The sequence below is a fragment of the Falco cherrug genome, chromosome 12, assembly GCF_023634085.1.
Source record: "Falco cherrug isolate bFalChe1 chromosome 12, bFalChe1.pri, whole genome shotgun sequence".
NCBI classification, from domain to species: Eukaryota; Metazoa; Chordata; class Aves; order Falconiformes; family Falconidae; genus Falco; species Falco cherrug.
This window is the reverse complement of record NC_073708.1, coordinates 34,794,699-34,803,131: the sequence shown is the minus strand read 5'-3', so window position 1 is coordinate 34,803,131 and position 8,433 is coordinate 34,794,699. Positions and strand designations below refer to the sequence as shown.

The 8,433-nt window shown below is 42.7% G+C and overlaps 1 long non-coding RNA gene across 1 annotated transcript; it reads right to left on the bottom strand.

The window, feature by feature from the left end:
- Positions 1-2,900: 2,900 nt before the first annotated feature.
- On the bottom strand, positions 2,901-7,316 carry LOC129737191 (uncharacterized). The gene is made up of 3 exons (XR_008734764.1): positions 7,183-7,316; positions 4,797-4,929; positions 2,901-4,715 (listed from the first exon to the last, which is right to left on the bottom strand). It is a non-coding gene; the product is annotated as an uncharacterized LOC129737191 (long non-coding RNA).
- Between the last annotated feature and the right edge of the window lie 1,117 nt (positions 7,317-8,433).

The following is an 8,433-nucleotide window of genomic DNA, read 5'->3' as shown; positions in this document are numbered from 1 at the left end:
CTGCTGCTCTTGGAGCACCTCTTTAGCCAAGGTGAATTTAAAGTTTTAGTGGTTGAGCTCAGATGACCTTTTCTATCGCTTGCTTGCGTCTGGGTGTCTGTTTGGTTGAGAAATGGAGGCAGTATTTGATTTCGTCCTGCCTCTTCCACCATGAAACCTAAGGGTAGAGCCCAGCGGTGCTGAAGCCAGTGGTCTGGGTGAAACCATGTTCCATCCCAGGCATGGGAACTAGCTGGCTGTGTACATTTGCAAACTGGAGGCATGCTGCTGAAGTGTGACTTTCTCTTCCATATGAGAAGTGCTCGGAAATCTCTTTCAATATCTGTACTTAAAATTTCTAGATCTTTGTGTATATGTGCATGTATATGCATATGTATACATACACACATGAGAACAGGTGTAATGTTTAACAGTTTAAAAAAACTATTGCAAATGGATAATGAATAAAGACTGCTGGAAAAAGGGTATGTTCTGATCCTTAAAGTCTAGTTCCAATTAGAGTTCATGAAACAAGAAGGAGTTAAACACAGATGTCACAGGAAAAGTGCAGCTATGCTCAGGGCTTTAAATGATCAAAGCACTCTCTTGAAGTCTGTTGTCAAATTTTGACGCTGTCTCACAAATCTCTGCGTCACTCCTGAAGTAAAACCAAAATATTGATGATTTTTGGAGATAGGAACAAAACCATCCAAATCTAGAAGGTAGAAACACAGCTGCTTAGGAGCGTTTTTTTCCCCTTAAAATATGTATTTTAACTGTCTAGATATAGTGTGCATTACTGCAGGCAAAATGAAATCTGCACATATTGAATTGCCTCTGGCTAGCAAACGTATTTCTGGGGTACATAATATTTTAAGCAGGTAGCACAGAACAAGTCTGCAAGTCAATCTGTCTGCAACTAATCACGTATTCACAGCCTAGTTCTAGCAAAACAATTTTAAAGGAAAAGTCACTTGCTAGTCACTAAAAAGCATACAGAAATTAAAGAAGTGATGTCTATAGCAAAAGTCAGAGGTTTACAGTGTGATTTCTAATGAAAAAATCCAGTCTAGCTTGTTAAAAAGATCTTTAGTCCACACACCTGCTTGCTAAAAAATCCATCAATTGAGTATATTTTTAATAAGGCTATGGATTTGATGACTACGAGCTACAGTTTGTAAAGAGGTTTAGTTTCAGCTGACCCAGACTCTGCATCTGAATTATGTCAAGGTAAGCATTTTGTCTCATTTCACCATCTGCAGAGTGGGCTTTGTGAAAAATGCTTCTCTTCTGTCAAGAGCTTTAAGATTTTCACAAGAAAAGTGTTAAGAAATACACCTGTGTTCGTGAGGGCCGAGCCTTAAATAATGGTTTCTTTCATACTTTGCAAGGACCTGCTGTGAGCTCTGTTGCACCACGTGGCACAGTGGAGCCCACCCTTGCTGTAGCGTACGGTCCTTCTACAAGTGCAAATCTTCCCCCGTTCCTACCAATCTACTTCTTTACGGTGTGTTAGTCAGCATGACTCTGGGCCAGAAATACGGTGGTATGTCCTGGTAAGTTCAGAAAAGCTCCTGTTTTCCCTGCATTGGATGTGATCCTGACATGTCATGTCTGAATAGTGTTCTTAAGGTTGAAGAGCGACCCCGGTAAATATTGGGATATTTCTAAACTCACAGAGGGTAGAAGGTTAGGTGGGAGGAAAGGGAGTGAATATACAGTGTCTGCTGTCACCTGTGGTGGAGGTGTCTCTTCGTTCCCTGATGTTCAGATCTGTAAGCTCAGATCATGATTCCTTTTCTTGAGTGATCACGTAGAAGCATTTAAAAGGATTTTCTGAAATACTTAACGTATTATAAAGGGTCTGACCTTCATGGATGGTTGTTTGCATACTCAAATCAACTTCTACAGACTTGTATTTTTAAGACTGTTTGACTACAGCATCCACCACCATTGGACTGGAGGTTAACAGAGGAAAGCAGGCAGTGCTGGAGTGTCTTCTGCTCTTCCCTGTGTAATGTGTTCCAGCCAGGGACCCGGTGCGGCAGGCTGCGGAGCGATCAGCTTCAGCATTTGCTGTGTCGGGCAGTAACTTGGTATTGAAGCAGTTTTCCTTCACAAACTCTCTCTGCAAGTAGTTTGGGTATATCAAGCAACATCTCATTTAACTTGTCTTCAAACCACTAGTGATCAGGTTTGTTGCTACGATCCATGTGTTATTGTGGCTGTTTAGCACAAGCTGAAGGAAGCCATCAATTATTCCTCTCTGAATTCAGGCCCATTTGAATGTCCAAGTTGTAGTGTGGTAGTTTTGCCTCTTAGCAAATTTCTGAGGTTCAACAGGGGGCTACAGTCCAGAATGGCTGAGAACACCTAGAACCACTGATGCTGAAAATCAGCTCTTCTGTTCGGCGCCTCCAGCTTTTGCTATAGTGATGTGTTCCTTGTGACTTCTTGTTTATTCCAAACCTAAAGTGGAGGCCATCAGAGAAAGGAGCTGCAGATGCGCCTCCATGATTTGCTTTGTCCTTGAGGAGGAGCTGATGTCCCCCTCCAGCTGCCCCCGCCCACACGCCCCAGTGGTCCCCTCGCAGCTGCACCGAGGGCAGCGCTGCCTCCTGCGAGCACTGGCTGGAGTTGCCAAGGCACTGAAATAGTAAGAGCGTAATTTAGCACTGTAGAGGTTATCATGCTAGCCACAGCCATGAACACTTCAGAATACTCAAAATACTTTGGCCTTGAAAGAAATCCATTTTTGTTACCATCTGTTATCCAGCTGCAGAATGGCAGTTGAAAAATGTGTACATTCCTGTTCATTTTAATAAAGATATATTACAATACTCAGAGGAGACATGTCTTTAACCTGAAGCAATACAATAAGCTGTGCAGAGAGTTTGTTTTTAAATTTAATTGATGTGACTTCAGTATTAGAATGGGTCAACATTAAAGGCATCTAGAGTTATTAGTATTTCTGGTAAATATGTCAGCTTTTCTGCTTGTAGCCACACAGGCACCTAATATGAAGGCAACCTGCTTTCTAATGCTGTTTTCACCTGATCTGTTAGTACTCTGCTCAGTACTGATAGCATCAGAGAAGGTAATGAATTCAGCTTCTGAGAGATAACACTATTTATCATATTGACAAATGCATAGACTTTATGAATATGTTTTTGTATTACTGCACAACAGCAAAAACATCTTACAGAAGATCTTCTGAATTTTATGCCTGACACCAGATACAGATGAGTATTAGAGCAATTGGAATGACAGGCTCATCAGTATTTTGAGAGAGTCGGATGTGGAGAAAAGCAGGAACATGGAGACACAGTGAATGTGTTTCAAATGACAGCATGCTCAGAGTAGCAGAAGACACACGGATTTAGGCTGAGGTATGTTGTCAGTTGGTTAAGGGATGGAAGAGATTAGTTTTCCTCCTATGTCCAGATCCTCAAAGTCTTGCTGAGTTACAGGTGATGGAGGGTCTGCTTTACCCTTGCAAGCCCTGGTCCTGGGAGAAGCTTGCTTGCCCAGTGTGGTGAAGGTCTCCCTCCTGAGGAGCAGCCTGTACCTGGAGGATGCTCGAGGAGCCCGTACTGACCCTCTCCAGAGGTTCTGCACCATCAGAGGGGTGCATTGCTAGATACACCCCACAGCTCCAGCTCTCAAGAGGTCAAAAAACTCTTAAAGTATTATTGCACGCCCAGTAACTTGTAAGAGGCTGTGCACAAAGCAGATGTGTTTTACCGTAGAGCATCCACTGAAGAGCAATGTACACCAGAGCACCCTGTCTGAACCGTCAGTGCGGTGTACTGGGGCATCCAGATGTCTAAATATCGACGCAAAGTAGTGTCAGCAAGTATGTTTCTTCAAATCTTTAATAATCTTTCTTTTCACAGTAAACTAAACCGTGAAACCATTGTTAATTGCAATTTAAAGGCATTACTGCCAGTATAAATCTGGCTTTTGTAAACAGTACCTTGCCAAGAGATTATTATCTTTTTCTCCTCTAGTATAGATAAGATGCTTGTTGCCTTCTGAAAGATAGTATTGCTGGCAAGCAATCAGTTATGCAACACTCCGCCTGACACCAAATTGTTGGTCAATAAAAGCCAACAAACCAGAAATTAATATTATGGAATTAATTTCTAACAGCTAATATTAACTGCGCTACCAGATCAGGTCCAACTTGATTGTTCTGACTGCATCCAGACTGCTTCTGTGGAAACAATCTGCGGCAGTATTGTGAAGCACTCTTGTTTTATTTATTTACCTGCTTTTAATGGCAAAAGAAGTGTTTCTCTGTTCTGCTCTATGTTGTTCTCATCTGTGCAGCTGCAGAACTTATCCTGATTTGTTTGTATGGTTTCTGAAAAGATTCTCTTCATACTCCACAAAGAAATGTGATTACTGTAGTGTTTCGGTTCCTGTTCCTCTGGAAAATAATACTCAAAATACAACAGAGTGGTTTGTTCAAAGAAGCTGAGATTAGCTTTAGAGTTTAACCAGTGAGAGGTCCCTGATCAACACGATAAATTTCTAGCACTAGGAATGTAGTGTCTAGTGCCTACTGGTTTTCCTTTTTATTTCTGGGACTGTTTGTGAGGAGCCGAGGTCTCTCTGGACATCCCCGGGGTTCCCTGGCCCTGCCACCATGGGAGGGAGAGATGCTGAAGTGCCTTCTGTCCCTACTGTGCTCTGCCCTTGGACTGATGCTGCTGCTTTCCTGACAGGCCAGCCTGGAAAAGAAAGGCACAGCAATTAGGAGCATGCAGTATCTAATCCCTTCTACTTAGAGGCTGTTACCCGTGTTTACCTACCCACAGCTGTGCGTAGCCTTTGGCTTCAGGAATTTTGACCTAGCTACTGACACACAAGGCATGTGCTGTGCTCCTGGTGCTGAGCGTAGCACCTGGCCACATGCAAAGGTGTGCTGTCTTTTCAAAAGCGATTCTTTCAAAACAAAAGATGAATGAAAAAAATAATTACAATTCCATATTGATTGCTTTCACTTTATTTATTGGATGTCCCTGCAATGAAAATATCATCAATCAAAGTGCTCAATTGAATACAGTATTGGGCTTAATTCTACTATTTTTAGTTTTGCCTCTTTGGGATACTTTCCGAGTAAGGTGGTGCACAGTATTACTGAAAAGTCACTCTGATTTTTCCCTAGTTGTTGTAGAAATAATTAAAATCACTGGATCAGACTCTCTATTACTTTCTTCTTTTATAAAACACCTTTCCTGTATAAGTTCTCTATCAAAAGAAAGGAAATAAGTTGTCACTTTGCCTATTAAATGATGGATTTTTAACATAGATTTTGCCATTTATTCATGTTTGAAATATATATTGACGCCAAGGATCAAAATCTTTCATGAATTTGAGGGAGGGGAAAAAAATAATCTATTTTGAAATCCACCTGTCAAGCGTTCATACCTTGTGGGATCTTGAAAACTTACGAAATTTTCATTTGGTATTAACCTGAATGGCACCTGGGAGAGGCAGGAGCAACCACACTGACTCCTAGAGGCCTTTGGGCATCTCTCCATCTAGATTTTGAGAGCTGTGGGGTTTTATCACAGGTATCCTGTATCGTGATCTTGACATCCAAAGGGATATTGAAAAGGATGATCACTTATGTACTCATTACGTTTCAGACAGGAAACATGTACCAGCTGTTCTGGAACAGTAAAACATTTCCTTGATGTCAATCCCAAATTAAGGAAAGTGAGAAGATAATTACAGCAAGATTTTTTAAAAAGTTTTTTTTTCCGTTTAGAAACCTCTGGCAAGGATCTCTTGCCAGAAGAAAAATAAGAATGATGGAGCATAAAGCCAGCAAAAGATAATGTTGACTGTATGGAAGAAAACCCTATTCACAGGTTCATAATGCAGCTTAGTAAATAAGATTACAGCTAAAAAAGATCACTCAGGATCTGAATAAAATGAAATAAATAAACCAGCACTTATGCTGGAAGCTGATAACCTAGAGCAAATTAAATGGGCCAACAGAAATCATAATGCACCGAACATGCTGAAATTCTGTGCGTAGCCAAGAACATGTCCGTTAGTGTTTGTAAGCCACTGGTGATGTGTGGTGTGATGTATGGTGTGATACATAGAAACTGTACGGCCCAACCAATGCAGGGCACGAGGAGCATTTATAACAACTGCCCAAACAATTTAATTTTTCTTTTTTACTTAGAATTATTACATTTTTTTTTCTATAAGTGCCACTAAAATTTTGAACAATCTTCATCAAAATGTCATTTTTTGTTAAAAATCATTTTCCATAAAAGCGCAAACCACCTCTGTTTTATGTTGGACCTGCCTTTCATTTCTGTAAATCGTTCCCATTGATTTACCCTCTGTGTTCTTTGTAAAAGAGATTTTACTTTTTGTATATCTGTAACACTGGCTGCTAGTAGTTGTATTTGGGTTTAATATTTCATAAATACATTGCAGTGATTATGCTGTGCGAGGGGTTAGCTACATATCACAAACGGTAGATTTAAATGTCTCCTATCAAATATGCTTGAGATTTATTCAGCTGAAACATTAAACAGCTAAATTTCAGCTTATAACTGGAATAATGAGAAAAGTAAGAGGTCTAGGTTTTCTCTGGCCATAAAAATCATAGCTAGACCTCTTTTCTTTTTCCATGTCACTTTGCTGCGGTATTTATATTTGCTTTTTTAAAGTAGTACAACACCCTAAATTAAGGGTTGACAACTTAATTATATGTGATTGATATGCTTATTTTGAGTGAGTCATTACCAGAATGTAAACGGCAAATGCTGTTCTCTCGCCTTTGCGAGCAGAGGCAGGGAGGGAACGCGCCGCTGCGGAGCTCTGACAGGCTCCGGCTCCGGCAGGGAGGGGGGGGGGCGTCCCGCGCAGGGGGCGCTGGCGAAGGGCCTGGGGAGCTGCCCTCCCCGCACGCCTCGGGACCCGGGTGACTCGGGGCATCCTTGGGGGGCCGGGGAGCTGCCCCCCCGGCAGGTGTCAGCTTGGGCGCCAGGGACGTGCCGCTTCCCCTGGCAGCGCTGGCAGGTGCCCCCCGCGGCAGCAGCTCCGGCAGGGTCTGGACGCAGTTCGCTGCCGTCTGAAACCACCCCAGCCCCGCCGCGAACCCGCAGCGCCTCGGGGAAACCGGCACTGCGAATGCCAGCGGGCCCAAGCGGGTAAAAACCCCAAAGTTACCAGCAAACTTCTTCCAGCTTCAGCTGACCGAGCTTCCCCCAGACGGTTTGACCCCTGCCTTTCCCCAGGGCGTGCTGCCTGCCTTGTTCAGAAGTTCGCAGCTCCCGTGCCTTTGCCAGCAGGAGGGATTTCCACAAGGGTTTTGCTCTGGCGGCCGGGCTGCTGTCAGCAGGCAGCAACAGCGCAGACAACACTCGCCGAAGGAGAAGTGGCACTTCAGAGGAGGGCTGTAACATAAATCTGTAACGAGCTGGATGATGTCTGCAGAGCTTTTCCAAACGTTACTGCTTTAAACGCTTAACAGTTTGGAGTGGGATCAAACTACTTGATTGCTTTAAATTTCACTCCTGTCTCCTTTAAAAGTGATGGATGAAATGCATGTAATGGTGGCTGTGGCGGAGTTACAGGGATGAAGTTTGGTTTTAAAGCTGATCTGAACACTTGGTCCACTCAGAAGGCATGTCACTCTTACCCATCTGATGTCACACGTGGGATAATGTTTGTGACACAGGCTCTATTTTCTTGTGGAAGCGGAGCGGCTAACACTGAAATTTTAGGCACCATTCCTTCTAATAAATGAAGTGGTCCATAAAAAAAATAAGTAACTGCTGCTAAATTGTCAAGACTTCCATGCTTTCAAAGCCATTCAAAAGGCCTGGAACAAATTTTGGTACCCTGTTTGATCTTCCTTCTAGCCGTCACAAACACAAGAATGAAACATGCACCTTCCTCAGTAATTCAGGGCAGAATTGTTACATTTTGCACGAAGGTGTACGTTGTCGTGCAGAGCTGCTGCAGTGTAAAGGGTCGCACAACTTCTGAGGCCAGCCGGAGTCTGTTTCCAGGGGAAGGCTGTGCTGAGGGGACTGTCACTCCCAGTGACATAGCTTACCTTTGGTGTAAAACTCCCTATCAAACAGTTTTCACACTAAAGAGTTTTTTGAATAATGTGATTCTTCTAACAAAAACAACTCAAGCACTTGTTAAGGAAAATAACTCCTTGCCCAAAGCTGCTCAGTTGTCAAACGATGTCTTAGATTTCTTTTAACAAGAACATGTTCTTTTCATAAATACCAGCACCACCACTCACCTACTAAATAAACCACTGCTATATATATGTATAAAGCTACGACTTCTCTGCTTCAGCCTGTGTTGGCTAAAATCAGTAACAATGTGCTGATTTCCAGACTTCAAGAACCACGTGCAGGCAGGATTGGTGCTTCTAGAGTTTACAGTTCTTGTGTTCTTTGT